The 22273-nt window shown below is 38.4% G+C and overlaps 1 protein-coding gene across 7 annotated transcripts in view; it reads left to right on the forward strand.

Moving 5' to 3' along the window:
- Positions 1-886: 886 nt before the first annotated feature.
- Positions 887-22273, forward strand: part of EYA4 (EYA transcriptional coactivator and phosphatase 4) — a 233626-nt gene continuing 212239 nt past the window's right edge. For 2 of the 7 annotated variants that reach the window (XM_059700379.1, XM_059700382.1), the window contains exon 1: positions 887-1538. The gene's annotated coding sequence lies outside the window, so the exon portion shown is untranslated. The remainder of the gene's footprint in view (positions 1539-22273) is intronic. The other 5 variants (XM_059700384.1, XM_059700380.1, XM_059700378.1 and 2 more) reach the window with 4 other exon arrangements.

Consider the following 22273-nt stretch of genomic DNA (forward strand, 5'->3'; position numbering starts at 1 on the left):
GGGAAAGTTATTTAGGTTTCTTTGGGCCTCAGTTTACTTAGCTCTTACACCGGTTTAAATAATCATTGTAGAGTTGTGAAATTAAATGAACTCACAGTACAAGTGGCCAGTATAAAGACTGATGGCCACTCAGTAAGTTCTCAATACACAAAAGCACATAATTGATGTGACAAAGAAGATGCTCCAGAAATAGACAATAGGTTTTAGGAGGAGGTGATTACATGGACGCAAAAGGTATGTATTGTTTATTGTCCACTTGGCTGCAGGCCCTGGCTGCGATAAACACGTGTGCAATCCTATGTGGGTGCATAATACATGCGCAGAGAAGGCTTAGGCATGAAATGTCACTTCAGCAATGTGCCTGGGGCAGCTCTGACGCTGCCTTGGAAGTCAGTCGTCGCTGCCTGACCTTTGGGCGTCTGGGAGGGATGCCTATACCTGCGCCCAGCGCTGGAAAGGGCCCAGGCCCTTCCCAGCACAGCCTATCCCCAGACTGCTCACTGGTTCCTAGCACACATCTTCACGAAAAAGGGTATTTCTCCCCTTCAGTGAAAGCTCCCCAGTCAGGCGTGGGTTCATTTTTATTTCACGTTGTTGCAGGTAGGCGAAGCCCCTCTGTCTCCACCCTTGGGTAAGTGGAAAGGAGTCCATCAGGACGTCCGCAGTGGCCTACACCAGGGACAGGGCATTGGCAGAATTAGAGGCGATTCGGGGACGGCCCGCAGAAGCAGGTGGGGACAGACAGCAGTTCCCTGGTCCGGGCAGGGGAGTGCGGTCGCGGGTCCCTCCCCTCCACCTGGAGGTCGCAGAGGCCGGTGCCTGGACAGTTGGGGGCGGGGTAGGGACGGCGCTGAGAGCGTGGGGATTACTGCAGCGCCACCGGGGACGCCCAGGGTCCCGAGCGGTTCCCACGCAGGACCGCAAACGATGACAACAGGCAATCGTCACCCGAGATCGAATAAAAAAGAGGCAGTTCTCCTCGCACCGCTGGCCCGCGCAGCCTGCCTCCGGGCCTCCTGCAGCCTCCAGTGGCCACGGGCACGGGCGGCGGAGTCCCCCGCCCCCCACCCCGCGCGCAAGTGCGAGGCCGCCCGCAGCACGGCGCACGCTCCGCCGCGCTCGGCTTCCGCGCAAAACTTCGAGTCTGTCCACGTGAAGTTGTCGCTCCCCTTTCAGAGGGGGACAGAGCTTTGGGAAACGCTGGGGAGCGACGGCTGCGGTGGCTGGGCGCGCCTGGTCTCTTTCTTTTCTTCTACTTTTCCCCTCCTCGTCGTCAGTCCAGAGTTTTGGCTCCTCTCCTTCCCCCCTCCCCCTCAGAGCCGGCTGGTCCCCCGCCCCGTCTCTCCCCCACTTGTGTACGCTATTTGTTGGAGGGGGGTGACCGAAGGGGATGTCCTGTTTTCAGCAGAGGCACAGCGCGAAGGGGAAACTTCGACATTGGAAAGAACGACAATAAATACCTAAATACGGACCCACGGATCCGCCGCTGGGACAGACACTTGAACTTCAGGATCCCGAGGCGATCAGGGCGGCAGGAGGTGAGTGCCCCTTCTTTCGACCCCCGTCCTGGGGCTCGCCCGCTGGGCTTCAGGTTGAAGGGGCCGTAAACTCTACCGGGGAAAGTGCGCGGGGCGCTGGGGACAGAGGGCGCGGAGCGGGACCGCGCGGGCGCCAGGGTCCCCGCAGGCATCAGGGTCCCTGCGGGCGCTCCGAGGCTGAGTGCCGCACCCCGGAGGGCCCTGGCCGCTCGGGCTTCGGAGTTCCTTTCGTGCTGGAGTCAGCCCCGCGCCCCGCAAGGCCAGGCTGAGCCTTCCTGCCGCTGGCGGGCGCGTTGGAGCCCGTGCAGAGCCCAGCGCGCAGCTCCCTACCTGCACCCCGCCCTGCCTCGCAGAGACGCGCTCTGGGTCTCCCCTCCATCCTGGCTGAGACTTTTATGACTTCGCCCTGACCCCCTAGATGAGCGTGGCGCGAGGATGCTGACCCAGGTCCCGGGCAGGCCCCGGGCGCCGGGGGTTTTCACGATGCTGGGCGCCGGTGTACGCGCCGTGCTTGCGCTCTAATGGCCAGGCGCGAACCGGGCTGGGAAACCGCGGCCATCCCTCCCGAACCGTGTTTGTGCGGCGCGGCCGCCACAGCTCCCGCAGTTCGCCAGGGTCCGTGAAATGAGAGGCGCCCGTCAGAGGAGTCGCGTTCATTGCCTCGGGACGCGGATGCCGTGGAGGGGTTATAACTTCTCCAAGCGAAGGGACCTGGCTGGGGGAGCAGGTTTTCCTCTCGTTTCCGAGCCTGGTGGTTGGGGGTGACGGTGGGACTGGAACCGGCTCCCCGTTTCGGCATCGTTGAGCGGGATTTGGAAGCGGACCATGTGCGTGATGGTTTTCTTTGGTGCCACGCAGCAGCCAGAACTTTCGTTTAGTAGCGCTTTAAGGATGTTTCTTTCTTTGTACACGTTATTCGTAACAGCTTGGAGCTATTAGGGAATTTTCCGACCCAGTCCCTGGGCAGAGAGAGTGGCGGCGAAATTTTTGTCTCTTCCCTAGTTGGGGTAGCGGCGTCTGCCCTCACCACCACCCCTCTGCCCCCTTCCCTCGAAGACTGGGGGGCTTGTGCTTTGGGTGAGTGTGTGTGTGGCGGGGGAGGGGGTGCTGTTTGGAGACGGTCTTTTCTCCCCTCTCCCCTGCACTACGGAGCCGCAGTCCTTGCTGAACCCTAACCGGAGGCAGCGGGGGAAGGTGCGGGTCCGCAGGCCCTCTCTGCCCAGGTGCGGAGGAGGAAGGGGCGTGTGTTAGGGTTTCGGAGCGGTTCCACGTGGAGCACCTCCGTGTGCGTGTGTGTTGTGTACTTGATCTGCGAGGAGGTAATAGGAGTCTGGTGTTCAAACCCAGTGGGCTGTTGGCCATTAATTTGCTTTCCTGGCTGTCATTACAGACACTTCCAAAATCTGATACCTAGGAGAACCAACAGGTTGTGTTTCACATTAAGAGCTCATACTTAACAGTTTTCTTTCTCCCTTTCCCCTTTTGGCTTGGCACCCTGGGATCAACGTAACTGGCGGAGCGAAACGTATCTTCTCGAACATGGCATTTTGTTCCTCTTCCCATCAGCAGCCACTTCTTGCACCCTCGGGCGCTTGTCGGTTTCAGGGCGGGCTCCTGCGGGATTGAGGTGGGGAGTCTCCGGAGCGCTTTAACAGCCGAGGGCTCCCCGTCAGCAGCTTCTGAAGTTTCCTGTAGGCGTAGGTGACTGACAGTATTGCAAGTTGACGACGGTGTTTTGCTTTGTGGGGTTGTCTTTGTTGGGTTTTTAAAACCGCCTCAGGACCAGGATTGGACCCTTTTCCTTCCGGGTGGAGCTTCCTAAGCAGAAACATTGTTTTGTTTTATTTTATTTTAAAATATTTCGGGACAGTTTCTAATAAGTCCAACAACCAAAAAGTAGGAAGGGGCGTGGAGGGGAAGAATACTAAAACAAAATACTTGATACGTGGTATGGTGCGTTTTAGGACTGCATTCAGAGGCAGTTGTGTATTTTAAAAAAGAACTCTCTCAAGAAATAGGTAGCGGTAGTAACAAGAGACAAATTGTTCTGTGTGGGGCTAGACTGCCAGAGTCTAATTTTTATGGCAACAATACCAAACTCAGATATAACTGCATCCAATTTTATTGTTATTATAAACCATAAAAATAGTTTGTTCCACCTGATTAAAAGTTGTAAGTCATTCAGAGTTAAACCAACCTTTAGAAATGACTGCACAAGATAGTAAAAACCTTTGACAGTGACAGCTTTCAAAATAACGTAATTAGATTATCTGGAAACTGTTCCCTTTTTATTATTATGAAGGGCTGTAGCCTTGTCTTTCATAACAAGTGAGGGTCTACAATTAATGTGGTTTTCAAAAAGCCTGTTTTCCCTTATCAAATTCCTGAAAGTAATATGCTTCAACATTTTAAGGCCATCATAATTAGAAGTTTTATAAACAAAATAAAAAAACCTTGATTATTTTTATTAGTATTTTATTGCATATTAGAAACTTAATTTCTCCTGTACAAAATGAAAAGTTTTATGTATATATTAATAGTTAATATGTATTTTTAAAAATATGTTCAATTTTAAAAATTAAAAATACGCAAGGTTTGTATAAAAATTGGTTCAAGAACAATTATTATTCTTATTAAAAATACAGATACTGAATTCTAGAGGATTTGTAGAAGGTAGTTGAAAAATTTGTGTGCATAAAAGTTTCTTTTTTGAGGGGAGACTGCAAGATGAGTTTTTCATTTTGCTATAATTTTTTTCTTTTAAAAAACTTCTTTGAGTTAAAATAAAAAGGAAAACGAGTTCTCCATATCTAAGAGTTTCCTTTTTTTATTTATATTGTGATTTGGGGTGTAAATAAATTTTACATAGCTACGAGAAGTAGAGTGTCCAGTTTCATGTTTTCAATCTCTGTTGCAAGCTCTAAATGGCTGATGCCATATCTAAAAATATATTTGTGTGGCTTGGTATTTCATTTTTTAAAAATTTATGCATTGGAATTGAATCATTCAAAAGTTTTAGAAAGTTAGAATGGCTAAAAACAAACAAACCCACATAACTATTGTTATGAAAAGTTAGGAGGTTGGAAAGTTCACTAACCCTCAAGTAATAAAATTAAACTCATGTCACCCAATAGAACTTTTTATGCAGAATTCAAGCAGAGGGGAGATAATCCTTTTCAAGACTTAGTGAAGTGCTAAGTAATTCAAGAGTGCAAGTAGTTATTATGTTTTTTCATTATCATTTTTTCCCCCTCACGGAGGTAAATGCAGGAACACTGAACATTCAGTAGAAACAGGCCTCCTTTATAAGGAGTTTATTCACCATAGTTCTGTATTGCAGCTGCTGATCATATTTCATGGAGCTGTTAAAGCACTTAAAACCTAAAATTAGGTACTGTCTGGTTGTAAATATTTCAGATCACTCATTTAAGAAACAAACAGAAAAGCGTGCTATCAAAAGTAGAAGACGTTTCGAATCTTCTCATTGAATAGCTAAACAAACTACCAAATGCCTTATTTTTTTCACTGAGAATATAATCATGACAGTTTCTTTTACAAATGGATATTATTTTTACAAATTCTAAACTCATATAATGTGTCTCCCTGTAGAGTATCTTAAACTAACTGTATTCAGAAATACAGTTGGGGATTTAATTACAATGGTTACTAGGTGAATGAAATCAACACCAAGGAGGAATGGGATGAAGTTGCAGTGTACCTGCTTCTCTTGTGAATTTTCCCCAGTGAACTAAGAAATGACATGCTCTTTCAGGCATTTGTTCTAGAAATGGGTGAGATGCAATGTGTATTTAATTACAGTAATATGTAATACTGCATTTTGCAGTTAGATGTGTTTTAATGTGGAGGGCACTGAATATTCATTAAATTGTACATGGAGCCAAACTTGGTGTCATTGAGCTTGAACTCAAGTGGAAGAATCACATATTCAAAAGCAGAACAAGCAAGTTCGATTGCTTTTGAGTTTGAAGACTTTGTAAACATTACTGTCACCTAGCATTACATGTGGCCCTGCACATTAATGTAATAAGCGTTCCTGATACACCATTTTGCTCTTGAAAGTTTGGTGGTTCTTATCATGTCCCCATCCATGTTTTTACAAGGAGAGAGGTACTGAAAATGAATAGCACTTTTCTTATTTCCCCAACTCTTTTCCCTCTTTCAGAAAAGAGATGAAACAGATTAATTTAAAAATAGAAACCATTTTAAGTTATCAAAACCACATTTACATGGTGTTTAAAACAGTTTTAGAGAGCGAACCTCTGAGTCTCATGGTAACCTTTTCTGTCATTGAAAGGTGCTAATTGATCTTAGGGCACTGACATAATAGTACAGTTTGATATTTGAAACCTTTCAGCATTGGTCTGGCCCTTTCCTCACCCTGAGATTTCAGTGCATGGCTGATGAAGAATAAACACCGTATTAAAATGCCAGAAATTCTAAATTTCCCCCATATGAAACATTTTAATACAGAATAGTCACATTTTAAAGCTTTTATTTATGTACAGTGGTGAATATATTTTAAGGTATGAGCAAAGGATGTATTATCATGTTAGGATTTTTTAATATTATTTCATCACAGGCACATTTTTTTAGATTGAAATTTTTAGGTAAACTTGAAATTGCTATGGTCACTTTGGAATACTTTCAAAGTGAAGTTTTATTAAACCAATATAAAATAGCCATTTTGAAATTTCATATCTGAAGTATATTTTCTTACACATATTTATATCTTAAAGTATATTTTAAAATAAAAATTGCCAGTTTGGTTTTTGTATAGTTGCAATTTTTCTGCTTAATCATCATTATCATCACTCATCCTCATCATCAAATCATAGCTGACTTTTACTTAGAAGTAAATCTTCTAAGTGTTTATGTGGGTTAGCTAATCTAGTCTACTCAACTATGTCATAAATTAGGTACTTTAACTATTCCTATTTTACAGATGAGAAAACTGAGACCAAGGCATGCAGTGGAATGGAGCCAGGATCCCAATTCTGTAGTCTGACCCCAGATCCCTTATCCGGAAGCAGTGTGCTAGGCAGTTGCTCCTACCAATCATATATGAGTTCATTTTAGGTGGTACTCAAACAAACATTTTATTTTTATATTATTAGTTATGTATTTATTTCTAAGCACATTAGAAAAATGAATGTGTTAAATTTCATTTTAAGTGTATACTTTCATGAAAAATATTAAGACAAGGCCAAAAAAGTATTGAAGTAGAAATAATTTTAAAAAGCACCTATTTAAAGAAACATATTAAATAACAGTGAACAAGTGCTTGGCTGAAATAGCCAAAATCATGAAGATTGGTGGCAAATGACTTTAATTTGGGGAAACTTACTCTGGAATGCTTCCCAAACATCAAGAACTTTTTACTAGATTTTTTAATGTTTAACACTCATGTAGACTTTCCCTTTGCTTTTCAAGCCTTATCCATTGGTTAGAAGTAATCAATTTTACAGGGTATTTTCTTTGTTTGCTTGTTTTAAGCCTGAATGCCGGTTATGATTCTCAAATCTACACATTTATGTTGAACCAATTAATAAGGACTGCATCATGAGTTACTAGAGGCAAAATTGTATAGGATCATTCATATTTTGGAAATATTTTCAGCTTACACAGATATCAGACTTTGCAGTTTTAAGGTTTTCTTTAGGTAAACACTTTTGTATTGTCATTATTAATCTTGTTTTAAAATGTTAATGTCTTATTTTTTCACCGAAGCAGTGGTTTTGATTTTTTTACTTATTTATTCAGCCACAGACCCTTTTATTCAAGTGAAAACTGACTCGCTGCCCACTAGAGAAATATCCACTGTTCTGGATATATTCACTAGAAATATCCACTGCTCAGGATGTGGTGGCCTTCAGATCACTTACCAACTCTGCCTTCTGATCATCGCAGTCTCCCAAAGTCTCTGTGAGGGTCTTTCGGTGTGTGAAATATCACTGGAAAAGTGACCAAGTCTTCTGACGCAAGTGGCCAGATCAGAGTACTTGCTCTAGTATGTTAGTGTGCCATCACTAAAACAAAACAAAACAAAAACAGAAATAAAACAGAACAAAAGACATCTCTCAAATACCACAAAATATCTTCAGTGTAAAGACATAGGCAAAAGGTATGTCTGTCCATGCTAGTATAACTTGGATATTCTTATTAACCGGTCTGTAACTTTATTTCAGTTTGGTACTGAGAAAATGAAAATAGTTAAAAGGTTTCCCACATAGAGTAATAGGTCTGATGGAGGCACATAGAATTTGTACACGCAAAGATTTGTGTTATTAGAGCATCTTTTCCTCCTTTAAAGAGTTTATGAAGAAACATCAGCAGTGGCATGAATTGAACTGACCTTAAATTTTAATGTGAATTGTTGCTCCTTTTTCTGTTTTTCTTTCCTCCTTTCTTTTTAAACTGAAAGTGATGTTTCTTGTGAAAGACCACAATGAAATCATAAAAATTTACATTTGTATGCCATTAAGTTTAATTCTACTCACAAAATCAATAGCATTGAATTTGAAATTCTATCCCTAATCAAGTAGGTGTACCACATACTGGGAGAGCTTATTCTCTGCAAGGTCATATACACAATTTACGGAACTCTGCATATACCCAGAGGGACTATCTATTCATTACATTTCACCTCTGATTCTGAACTCCCCAATGTTAAAGGATTTGAGAACACCTGACTGTTCTAAGAGACTGCATGTTTCTATCTTAGTGTGTCCAGTATGTTGAAAGTGATGATGACTTGGGGAGTCAACAGATCTCTGAATTAGCTAATTCTTTTTATTTAAAAATGTTATATTTTAATGCAAATGCATATTCATGATTATGACTCTAGTGATTCTAGCCAAATTTAATGCAAATGGGTGATTATGACTAGTAATTCTAGCTAAATTTAATTACAAGATTGGTGAGCCATGTTCAAATGTCGTTTTGGAGGTTTTCAGTAATCTCACTCTTACACAGATATCAGACTTTGCTTCGAGTAGGTCACTTAAGAATGCAAATCTCAATAAGTCTGTGAAGAACAGCAGTACTTCCAAAATGTTTCACATGAACTTTCAGGTGTTAGGATGATCCTGTTTTATTTTGCTGAGTTGACCCAAGAAGGTTTTAAAATTTAGGTCTGTTTTGTTTCCTGAATTGTTGACTTTAGTTTTTGGGCTTCACTCAGGAAAGTACCTAACAAAGTTCTGGGTACACATAAATGATTTTTAAATGCCTTTTCATTATCAGTGTTGCTGAAGACATGCAACAATTAAAGTGAGATGAATAGTTCTTCCCCACCCCCCTGCATAATTTTGAAGACGTCGGGACTTTTAGTTTCTTATTATAATAAGGTTTAGTTTTTCTTGGCATATACCATTTGCAAGGAATGGATAACATAGTGAATTTCTAAGACTCCCCTTCCTATCCCCAGGATGTTCAACCACATTTGTTCACAATTTTTACCTTGGTTTAAAATTCTTTTAAAACTTTCCTCTTGCCTATAGGACAAATTCCAAAATTATTGTCAAAGGAAGTAAAGGGATCTTTAGTGCTCAGGTTGCCATTCTCATCTCTCACCACCCACTCACAAGAAATCTATTCTCTAGCTGTACAGAATATGCATTTCTCAAATACATCCTGGCCACGTCCATTTCATTTCTTTGTGCATGTGATTCTTTCTGTCTGGAAGACAGCTCTTCTCTGCCCCTGAAACTTCCTTTCCTAATTCTTTTTCATGACTCAAGATGCAAAATGTTATCTTCTCTGGTAAGTTCTTCTGAACTCCAGAGGCGGAATTGGATGTTTCTGTTCTCTTTACTGCAAAGCTCGCTATTTCTACCTTTAGCATAGCACTTGCCACATTGAAATGTAACAGGTTACATGAGTTCAAATCTTACTCTAGACTGAGAATTTACTGAAGTGATTACCAATATTTGTCATTTCAATATCTCCAGTAAGCAGGGGTAAGTAAATTCCTGTTGAGTGGAAGCCGTTGACCCTGGGAAAAAAGATACCTACTAAAAAGGACTCCTGTGGCTAACTGGGATCAAATTTAAGTGCAGAGCCTAGAAGCCCTTTCTAAATAGGGGCCGCTCACATAAGTAGCTCTTCAGGGAGAAGCCTGCACTGGGCTGCCTGACTCTTGCACTGAACTGCCTGCCTGCACTGTGTTCTTGCCTTCCCGAGCCCCACAACCCTTACAAAGGTGTTAGTTCTTAGAATTGTATTTCAAGCAACACAACAGAGACTTTCCCTGTCCAACCAGAACTGTACAATTATATCTTCATTAGCTTCTTTACCAACCAATCACAGTGTCTCATTCTAACCAATCAGGACAGTGTTTTTTTTTTTTGTTTGTTTGTTTGTTTTTTTGACAAATCAGTGAGGATTTGGAGTCCTCATTTGTATGAGGATGGGCCTGTCAGGGACCAGGGGCAGGGACTTCTATATACCTCAGTTCTGTTCTGGCTCTGAGAGCACACTTTCCCTTTCCACCAAGGACTGAATATATACTTACATATATTTACATTTTGAATTCTCATAAGAACCCAATGTGTATATTCTATTACACATGAGAAAACTGAAGCAAAACCAGTGTAAGTAACATGCTTATCATTACAGAGTTGTTAGTGTCAGATATGGAGTTCCAACCCAAGCAGTATGGCTCCATATTCTTAGTCCTTAGCACCACCCACTTCCCAGAAACTGAAGATGTCTCACTGGAGTAGAGGGAAGCTGTATGCTTTGGAGAGGGGCCTTGTCCCAGAGCTACCTCTCAGCAGTGTGTTCCATAGCCATGCAGTTTTCTAACTGAGTTTTAGCACAACAGTTGAACTACTCCACAGCTGTACTGTAGCACAGTTGAGCCGTTTGCACTGAACAAAGTTTCCTTCTTCACGACACCCCAAATTGGGGATTCCTGTTGGCATTGAATTGGCACCAATGACCTTGTTTAATGATGCCTAAAGTAAATGGGGATGAGAGCAGAGATGGTGGCACTGGACATTCTCTGCCATGAGATTGGGAATAGTGGGAATAATTGTGACCATTGGAAGGCAAGCAACCTTAAGAACAACCTCAGGAATTTCTGGCATTAACTCAGTAGAATTGCAGCTCTGAATCCAGGCCCAACTTATACATATGTGTGCATTGATGTAGAAATCTATTTATATCCCACATGAACATTGGGAAGTCACTGATCTAGTAGATAAGCCAAGGATCCTGAAAATCTCTGGAGATATGGGTATTTTATAGCACTTGAAATCTGAATATCCCATTTATTTTTATCGCATAATGGTTAAAGACTAAGAATATGGAGCCATACTGCTTGGGTTGGAACTCCATATCTGACACTAACAACTCTGTAATGATAAGCATGTTACTTAAACTGGTTTTGCTTCAGTTTTCTCATGTGTAATAGAAAATACACATTGGGTTCTTATGAGAATTCAAAATGTAAATATATGTAAGTATTTAGAATTGTGTCTGATACAGGTTTTAGCCATTATGATTGTATATCTTCAACTAGATTTACCAAAATATTCTAGAGATTTTTAGAGCTGAATGTCCTTTTGGGGACTTAGACTGGGGACCATAATTTTAGTCCCCAGTGTTCCAAGTACAAATTTGGTATTCAGGGGTGATCCTGGCAAATCTGAAGCTGTATTTGGAGCCCTAAGAGAAGACATTAGACGTGTGTAAAACTTAGCTTTGACCACTTATGTTGTACAATATTTCTTATAACAAATACTTCTGCATATAGTAATCTAGACTTTTTAGGATTTTGATCTATGTGGTTACTTAACTATCTAAACAATTATAAGAACATTCTATAATGGTGTTGTTATTTTATAACCAATATTTGTTTTCTCAATTGCTTTATTTTTAGCCTGAAGTTACCAGTTATAGGAATTTGTATAATTTTCAGTTGACCTGGGATTGATGAACTCAGTATAAACTTTTCAAAAGATAACTTTAAATATTGCTATGATTTTTATGTTTCTAGAGACACTAAGAAGTTATTAGCACCTCTGTTTCTAGAACTTGTCACTGGTCCTTGGATTCAGATGTAATGACTATACAGTAGTGTGGGGCTGAGGGAGGAGGGAAAGTTAAAATGTCAATTATCAAGGTCCCATTTTTTACTCCTTACTTGGAATTGCTGCCAGCTGCATCTGTGAAAAAAAAATAGGATAATAATATTGATGTTGTGCCTGGATCCTCAATATATTCTGACCAGGATTTCTCAAACTCTGATGATTAACATTTTGAGCTGGATAAATCTTCCTTGGGTGTATATGACTGGCCTGTGCATTGTAGGATGTTTAGTAGCATCCCTAGTCTCTGCCCACTAGATGCCAGTAGCACCCTCCCCCAAGAAATGACCGTGTCTCCAGAATTGCCAGATGTTCTGTGGAAACAAAATTGCCCACAGTTCAGAACCCATAACCAAAGTAGAACTTAAAATCACTTGATATTGTCAAAAGATTCCCAGAGATCTACATGAGAGGATTGTTCTATTTTCATTCAAGTGTAGATAATCATATCTTCATCCCAAGGTCAAACAACTCTCATTGGTCTGTGTTGATAGATTAACTTTATGCAGAGGGAATTTACAGATAAACTTTACACAGATGATGATCTTCAGCATATTTTTCTTTTCAGGAAATAATATATAAATGGGGAGAGCAAAGTATCTGGACGTGTATATAGGAAGTAGATATTTATTGAATCAATTATATGTCTAGTCTTTCTGTTATTTTTACTGTTACTTGTTAAAATATATACTTTTGGATCATTTTTAATAATGATAATTACTTGCCTTTTCAGTAGATAACTATCCAATTGTAAGAAACTTGTACTTTATTCAGTCTGTAGTGTCAGAAGGAGTAAAGTTACCTATAATCACAACTGCCTAAGAGTAAAATACTTATGAAGAAAGTCATTTGTTCATTTAATATAGCAATGAATTTTCAAACAGAGTATTGTTTAGCTTTCAGTTAGTACCATAATTTCAGGATCTTGAGTTTAATAACATTGGTACAATCTGGAGAAAGTAAAAATGAAAATATTGCATGTAAAAGCTTCTTTAGTGAATTACCAAATCCATATGTATGTTCGAAATCTATAGGTTTAATCTAGGCATATACATTTATCTATGAGTTGATGTGCAGTTGACTGTAAGTAAATGTGACTCAAGTCTGAGTACTACCTCTGATATCTGCCTGGTTTAGGTGTAAATGAAAGATGTTTCAAAATTACTGAAAGGAGCAAATTGGGAACATATAATGTTAACATAAAATGAGAGGATAACTTTTCCTACAAGAATTTTGGGTTGAATGTGAAAATTGCTTTGAAATATGAAACAATATTATAAATATATGATTAGACTAATATCCATATGAGTTCTAAACAGTAGAACATTTCTTTTTAAATCCCACTAGTAATTGAAAGATACTTGAAATTCCACACATATGTATTGTGTAATTTAGTGGTTTTACTTTAATTGTATTAAGCAGGTAATCATGTTACTGTGAAGCAGTCAGATTGACCTGGGGATTTCATATCATTTACTAATTGATGCTGAAGCAAGCAGGGAAGAGGTACCTCATAACAAACTCTCTCTCTCTCTCACCTCACCTTTGATTTATGCTTTAATTTTTGAAGTGTACTTTTAAGGGGGCAAAGTGGCTGCAAATATAGCACACTGTATGTGACCAAAATGTCTTTCTGTTTTCTAAGAAGAGAAGGACCTGACACAGCTACTTGTTAGCAGAAAGATGAAGTGGGTGCTGGGCAACCCAATGACAGATAGGGGCCATTCCAGGGGACTTGGGAGGGGGTTGTAAGTCAGGAGCTTAAATCATGAGTTTTCAGACAATGGAGGAGAGTTCTGCTCTGTGCACTGACAGGAAGTACAAGAAGGGCTAGCAAACCTCAAGTCCATCCAGGCACTTTATTCCTGACATTGATCGGGAAGCCTGGTAGCCCCATAGTCATTGGAGAATATGCAGAAAACCAGAGGTTTTGTTTTTCCAAATGAACACTTCTTGGTTTCATAAATCAGAGACCTCCTTTTGCCCCCAGAGAATTCAAGTCACATATCTGCTTTCTCAGGTTGATTCTTTCTACAGTGGATCCTAATGTAAGACTTAACTATTTTTTATGAATGCTCTATGGCATAAAGCACAATTAGATACTTCCTTTCCTCTCCCTGGGAGAGTCTCATGAAGTTCTGCACTGCCCCTGCCTTAACCTACTTGCCTCGTATTCGTTCGCTATCTACCTGGATAAAAAAAATCTACTCATCTTTCAAGCCTTAGTTCAAATGTCACCTCTTCTGGGAAGCCTTCCTGAAGGCTCAGGCAGAATTTATTCTTCCCTCTCTGTAATACCATAGCACCTTCTTCGGGCTATTAATATAACAGCACATTGTTCTTGGGTTAATTATATGTGAGTCTGACTTCTAGAGAGAGTATGAACTCACTGAGGGGAGAGCTCATGTCTTCCCTCTCTAGTCCAATGCCTGCAGATATTGATGGAAATTCAGTAACTGCAGTGTTCCGTGCATGTCTTCAAAGGACATGCATCCACAGACAGATAAGTACAAAAAAGGAATCCTGTTTACATTTGGAGACTGAGTCTGTTTGCTTTTGGTCATGGAAGCAGATCTATTAGTTCCTATTCCAATTTACTTAAGGCTTCATTTGGATCAATGTTACTGACTTTCTAACAGAAGTAAAGATGTATGGGCATTTTGAATACACTGAAATTAAGACATTCTAATTGAGGTTCCTGCTTCCAGTTTTCTCCAGAAACAGATTTTGACCCCTTTAGTCGCTTTCTGCTGAGATAAAGTTCATTTTATTTTGAAGAATTTTTAATCCTCAGAATGAAAGACATCATCTGAGAGGAAGCATGTTCTGTATTTTTTTTTAATCAGTGTTTCAAAATATGGGCACCCAAAATCCCAGATGTGTATGGTAAAATTATATGTGGCTTTTTGGTGAGAGAAATTAGGTCTTTTTTCAGGCACAACTGAGGAAGGAAAAAGTTTAGTTTCTAGTGGTTTGTTTTTAGGCATTTTCCACAAAAAAAGATGAGCAAGACCCTTCAAAACCACAAACTTGCTTATTAAAGGGGAAAGAAATCCCTCCCATGTCCAAAAATAACATTAAATTAAAATTATTGTTTCCAATAGTTTCAAAAATTGTGGTTTTATTTCCTTGTATGAGTCATTTCTGAATGCAGTACATGATTTCATACACCATGATGAAGCATATTTGCTCTGTATTGTAGTAGGTCACATTATTTATCAGAGATTCAGACCAAAAGAGGAACAGAGCCTAACTCTCTGTTTTGCAGGTAGATACTGATGTAGAAACATTAAGTCGAAAGGAAGCCAGAAAGAGAACCGCTGCTGGAGGCTCCCTAAGCTCCCTCTCAACTCTACATCTAGCCCTTATTTTCCTTTGTTCATGCCTGGCAAGTAGTTGCAAATACTGGAATCAGACTACCTTTGTGGGTATCCAGGACCTGCCACCACTCATCACATCAGAGTGTAACCTTGGGGAAGGTATTTACTGACCTGCTGAAAGCCATGGTTCCAGAGTGAAGTAATGGTAGTACCTGCCTTGCGGAGTTATAAGGAATCCCTGCCTTCCCACAGGAAAGACATTGAAAATGCTAGGTGTATATTTTGAATTGATTTCTTTGAATGAACTGCTTAGTGTTTTTGATATTCAAAAGAGGGATGTTTATGCTGCTGAAGCACAGGTTTTTAAAAATCATTTTTTCCAAACAAAAGTAATCCAGAAATTTCATAAAATCCTAAAACAGGTGTGATAGGGATTACCAGGGGTAGAGATGGAACCAGGAAGAAAGAGGCTCCTGGAATGCTGATAATGCCCTTAATATTGATCTGATTATGGTGACATATAGGGGTTCATTTAATAAAAATTCATCAGATGTCTACTTGTGATTTGCATATTTTACTGTGTGCATGTTATACTTTACTAAAAAAGTTAAAAAAAAAAAGCAAATATGTGAAGTAAAAAGTGGATGTCCCCACTTTATTCATCTCTTCCACATTCCACAAATCAGGATAAATTGTTGTTTTTCAGTACGTTTCCTCTCAGACTTTTTTTTTTTTTTTTTTTTTTTTTTGCTACTCAGGTGTAAATGTAAGCACTATAAGAGGGTGTAATTTATCTTTATTTTACATTTTTAACTCCAAATGTTTCATCAGCTGTCTTGAACTTTGCTTTTAGTTTGCTGTATTTTGAACACTTTTCTGTATTAGTACATACAGCTTTGGGTATTTCTATTTAATATGCTTATGTTTTATAATTTAACTGTTCTCACCTTGTTATTTATTGAGGTTGCTTCCAGGTTTTTCTATTACAAAGTGTGGTGCAGAAATGATTTTTATATATCTCTCTGTACATCTGCACAATATATCTGTAGATAAAACGATGGGGGTAGAATCAATAGGGGAAATAGTACATGCATATTGCAAAGATGGTACCAAAATACTTTCATAAAGGTTATAACACCTTACATCTCGATGATGACACGTGCATCTTTCTTATAAAAGCTAAGGGCAACATTTTCTGCTTAATTGAGCATTGTGAGTATTTGTGCTCTGGTTCATAAGATGGTGCTATAGTGGTAAATTCCTTGAGATGCATACACTAATTAGACTAGTTCACTGATAAGCACTAATAATTCTGTTAACCACATTGATAACAAATCTGTTACATATAGTTAATATCTTACTTAAGAATTATTACTACTCAGTTATATGAGTGATTATATTATATATATTTATACTTTTTAAACTAATTAGTAGGTAAAAAAATCAGTGTATATCATATTTAAGATGTTTTCACGTAGCCCCACGAAATATTTATAAGAATTATTACGAGACATGCCTCTAACTCTGATGTTGCAGATCAAAATTTATAAGGATTGTTTATTATTATTCTATTAAGAGCTAAATGTGAGCCTGGCACATTTCTAGCTAAGTACCTTACATATATTACCATCACTTTTTAACATATAGATGAAAGGTAAAAACTTTATATTATAAATGAGATTACTCCATTATGAATGTGTTGATAAGCATTACTATATATCAAAATATCACATTGGCTTATGAATGTAATAATTTGTAAATCTGTTAAGTGTTATAGTCTGTTTAATGTGAAAATTAAAGTTGATGTATCAAAATCCAGAAAATTACTACTCAAGTCCTGGCTAAGATAACATGATGCATAAAGTTTAAAATGAAGTATGTTAATCAGTTGGCTTTATTGTTAGAGTCTTATATGTAGAAAATTCTGTCTTCAGTATATTCAGTTATAAAGCTTTTGGTTAATTGAGATTCTGGTTAACTTTAATGGTTATCTAGTGCCTTACAAGAGTAATCCAACTCAAAATAGCTAACTTATTTCTTCAACATTGGATAAATATGGCTATCAATTTTTGTGGGCTTTTTTTCCCCTGCAGAATTTCCTGTTATTCTAAGGGATTCAATAGGACTTATGCACATAAAACTGAAAATTATATTACTATGGGGAAACGGCTCTGTGCCTTTGAGAAGGAACTCTCTTGCTAACTTAAGTACTGTATGTGTGTAGAATAGCTAACATATTCCTCCCAAGAAATTTCATGTATGCAGTTAAAACACTCTTAAATTGATTAAGGATTTGTTATATATTTCCAGAAGCACTCAAGAGTACTTTTATGGTTATAAGACTAGAGTGCCTTAGAATGCCAGAAACCAACGAATACGCTAGAGGCCCTCAAAACCATGGCCAGCATTCCTGACCTCACCATATAAACATGGGGGGCAGCCTGGAAAAACAAAACAAGTCTCCTCCCCCAAACGTAGGTAAGCCTCTGATGATAACACTTCAGCTGGCATGAATATTAATTTACTACTTTTTCTGTTACAAGTAATTTTTATTACTTAGCGAATGGAATGGAGAAGTAATAAATATGACTGGTATTTATTTTCTCAAGTAAGGTATTATTTTACATCAGATTTGAACAGTTACCTTTATCCTTTTTGGAAAGTGTATTATTCTACAACTACCACAATATTTTGCCTATTAATCGGGGAAGCTAAAAAGCGTTTTATAAATGTTGAATCAAAACTCTTATTGCTGTGAGGGAATTAAGTTTCAAGCCATATACTCCTTTTATAGAGTGAGAAACTGAAGTATGGAGAAATTACAAGGTTTTCCCAAAGCCATACATTAAGCCGTGGCAGACATGGAAACCTACAGTTCTGTTTGCCTGATTCAGTCTGAAAGTTCATGAAAGTAAAGTTATCTATTTCCTGACATGTGTCTTAGTAGTGTTTTCTTATTTACTTATTCCTTCCTTCATTCATTTATTTATTTATGCATGTGAAGGAATCAATGTTTTCATAAGATACAGTCTTCTTGTAGGGACTGGGAATAAATTTTGAATGTATATGTGTGAGATATTTTCCTTAAAGAAGCTCATTGTATTTTTTTTTTTATGACCATGAAAAAGAAATTAAAGCATTTAAAAGCAAGTTGGATTGGCCAGGTGTGGGGCAAGGCACAGTCTATGAGAAGGATCTGAAGCTTCTTTGGGAGCTGATGAAGTTTGTTCAAGTTCTTGAACAGGAAGTTGGCTGAAGCCATTGATAGGCCTGGAGGAGAGACTGGTGACCAGGAGAAAACACAGCACTTACCAAGAGTATGGACAGGACTGGTGTCCACATCTCTACAACCAGGTGTCTTTGTATTCGGTTTAATCAAAAAAGAACACATTATTCCGTTTCTCTGTCACCTCCCTGAGTTTCAATTCTCATATTTTTAACTCCTATTCACTGTGGTCTTTTTCGTACTAGTGTAACCTTTCTTTACCTTCTTCGCCTTTTCCTCCAAGATTTAAGAGTCATATTTAAAGCAAATAGTATTTTTCGAGGTCAGACCTCACTTCTTGAGTGAACAGCTGGTGCCACAAGAACTTCAAATGAGGAAAATACCTACTGCCTTCCCCCAGCACAGCACCCTATAATGGAGAATCCAGACTATAGGGATGCCATCTGCCCTCAACCTCTTTGGAGAATTTAGCAAGTAATTATCGTTTGTTTGTTTATTTTGTTCTTTTCTTGCAGCCCTGAGACTTAGGACTCAGACTTAGCTCCAGCTCAACTCCCCACCACCTCTTCCTTTGGAAGGGTTCTTCCCCAGGAAACTCCTCAGGCCCAAGAGCCCTGGGAGCCGTGGGAGCCCAACCCTTAGATCCTATAAACAAGCCCAGACACGCCCATGGCCTAGCCAAACCAAACCTTCCTGTAGCTTAAATGTTAGCCTTTTCTTCTTCTTCAATTTTCTTAAAGAGTAATTCAGTCTTCAACAAACCAGGAAACAAACTAAACCCTAGGGTCTTTCTCAAAGGAGCCTTCTTACTCAAAGGAGCATGCTTTGAAAATTTATTGTCATTACTTTCCATTTCAGCTAATTGGATTTCCTTTCTATTTTTTTTTGTGTGTGTGCCTGTGGGGGGGAGGGGGTCTGGGTAGGAATGTGATATTTGCTATATATTAATTCTGAACTATTATAATTTAATGCCTACTTATAACTGAGTGGTTTAAAAATAATGATGCACTATGACCTAGTTCATATCTACCTTCCATTTAATGCTTTTCCTAGCAATTATGCTTTTGTGGCTGACTGTATTTTTCCATAATCATTGTTGGGAAACAAAGACTTTTTTTTTTTTTATTAAAGATGTGGTATTATTAATCAGGGTTATTTAACTGAAGAAAAAAAAGATTTAGGGGTGACATGAATGATAGCACTCTCTTAATATCTAAAAGCCTGCCTTATATACAAAAACAGGGTTCAGGTTATGTTTTGTGGCTCTTGGGGGGCAGATCAGAGTGGAAGTTCTGAAAGGTAAATGTTAAAACTAATATGTAAGGAAGAATTGAAAGAAGGAAAAGAGAGGGAGGTGGTTCTATTCACTGGAGCTAAGAAGCTTCAAGTATTATATTTACAGACTCTTATGATCGGTCTGTAAATAAACTGCACTTATTCCTGTATGCCTCATGATCCCAAGACAAAGAAATAAGACTCTGTGGATCCCATTCATACTCTCTGTCTCTTTCTGTTTCTCTCTCTCTCAAGTTTGTCCTTAAAGTGAAAACATACAGCATGAAAGCACAATATGGAATTGAACCACACCACCAAATTTATTTGAGACATTTTCTGAATTCTTACAACTTTAGAACTTAGAAAGTTCTTTGGATTTTAGAAGTTATAATGGTAGTGTGTTTATTTTATTTTTTATTTTTTGTAAATGTGATATTATTTTGAATGTAGTTACAAAATCAGTGGATTCTTTATACTCTAATGCTACAGGGAAATTTTTAGGGAGGAAAAAAATGTATTCAAACTTTCCTGCATGCCTCAATTAAAATCTGGACAAATAAAATTCTCATGTTCCCAAATTTTAGGAAGACAAATAGCATCATATTTAATTATATTTCAGTGCATATATTTAAAAAATATTTTTATGGTTCTTTTCCAAATGTGTATCTATTTTTCATGGTGTGTGTTTCCTTCAATTTTGTTTTTATTTCTTTTGTCTCTTTAATTGTTTTAAGCTACTTATTATTTGATATTTTTCAGACTGTCCTGTAATCTCAAATTTTTGGATTCCAGTTCTGTTGTTGAAGCTGCTGTCTCTACAATGTTTTATTTCCTTGTGTAGCTCATTATTGTTGATGAATTTCTCTCGGAATCCTTTGGACCCTATGGAGCAATTTTGCATTTGTTTCCCCTTGAGTCTAGGGATTTCAAGCTGAATCAGTCTTGCTTTTAATTTTTTCGCTGGAGGTTTTTTATTGCCACAGATACAGTAATAATTTAGAATTTACATTTGTGCAAGGCTGAGACTTTGATTTATCTCAAGTAATTATTATCTTTTAAAAAAATGCTTTTCTCCAAAGGCTCCATCAAATGACCAGCTGCTTGTTGAGTCAGATGGTGGGCTGAGCTTTTCTAGCCTTCCTTTGGTTAATGGGATAGATTTTTTAGATTCCCTTCTTTATGCTTTACCTCTTCTCTTTTTTTTCCTGCCCATCTTCATAAATAAAGATAATGACAGCAAAAACAATAACAAAAATATTTTCCTCTCAACTTTTTTATATCATCAGTTTCTCAAGAATGAAGGTGTGACACTTGATAATCATATTTACCTTAGCAGATATATTCATTTATTTTATGTCCTATTGATTTTTCCTTTACATTATCATGCTTACCCACCTATTTTCCATGTTGTTTTTAGCCACCACATCAGCCCAGGTTCTCTTGACTTCTTACCTAGATCATCACAACAGCTTTTAAGTTGCTCCTTAGCTCCAGTTACTATTCATCTTTAAATAAAAAATCTGTAGTATGTGTGTTATTGCAGTTACATCACATGTGCCATTTTTATTTGCACTTTAAGGTTATCAAAATATTAGTAATAACCAATTCAGAACTCACTTTTTGATTGAACAGCTGGTGCCACAAGTAACTTCAAACGAGGAAAAGTATTTAGTGCTTTCCCCCAGCACGGCATCCTATAACGAGAATCCAAAGACTGTAGGGATGCCATCTGTCCTCAACCTCTTCTCTGGAGAGTTTAGCAAGTAATTGTTGTCCCATGAACTCTGAATATTCATCCTCTCTCATGTTTTATTTTTTCAAAACATGTCCCTTCTCTTTCACATGCCTATCTATAATTGTGTTATTGGCAGCATCAATCTCACAACATTGAGAAACCAATCACAACTTTGATATTATGTAGAATAGCAAACTAAAAATGGTAAATGCTAATGACTTAAGATTTTGTTCATTGTTAAAAACTTATGTGAATTCAGAGAATTGGTAAAAAAAAAAAAACCTGATGAATTTTGGCTACTATTTAAATATAGTCAGTCAGTGTAGCTCTTGGAAATCACAGGTGAGTGTAATATTCTTAGGTGAGCAGAGTTAAAAATCACTATAGTTTCACAAGAAATTGCATAGGTACTGCTTTACTATACAGTGAAAAATGTTATAATTCAGATATGAAGAGCCAAATATAAAAGCAGAGAGTTTCTACCTGCTTAAGCAAAAACAAGCAAAAAACAAACAAACAAAATTCATAGATTAGACACTGACAACAGTATGTTGATTACCAAATGGTAAAGGGAGTGGGGGATAAATGGTGATGGAAGGAGACTTGACTTGAGGTGGTGAACACACAATATAATATGCTAGTACAGACAATGTATTATAGAATTGTACACCCGAAACCTATATCATTTTATTAACCAATGTCACCCCAATAAATTCAACAAAAATTTTTAAATAAGTGTAGCATAATGCTGATATACAACTTGAATACTCGAACAAAGATTTGGATACAAAGATGACACCATAATGAAATATAATTAAAATACTGTATTCAAAAGACATGTATTGTCATAACAAAATGTATAATGTTTCGTATAAAGGGAGGGCACATGACTTTATATAGGATCCTTTTTTTGTGAGGGAAAAATATAAAAGGTAATAATGTAAATTTTAAGAATATAAAAAGAAAAAATTCTCAGTATGCATTGTGAAATATAATTGTGAAATAGGCTGGAAGGAGTGATAGTGGCAGCAGATGTGAAGAGAAGTTGGTCTGCAGGGTAGGCCTGA

The sequence above is a fragment of the Myotis daubentonii genome, chromosome 6 (assembly GCF_963259705.1).
Source record: "Myotis daubentonii chromosome 6, mMyoDau2.1, whole genome shotgun sequence".
Classification (NCBI taxonomy): domain Eukaryota; kingdom Metazoa; phylum Chordata; class Mammalia; order Chiroptera; family Vespertilionidae; genus Myotis; species Myotis daubentonii.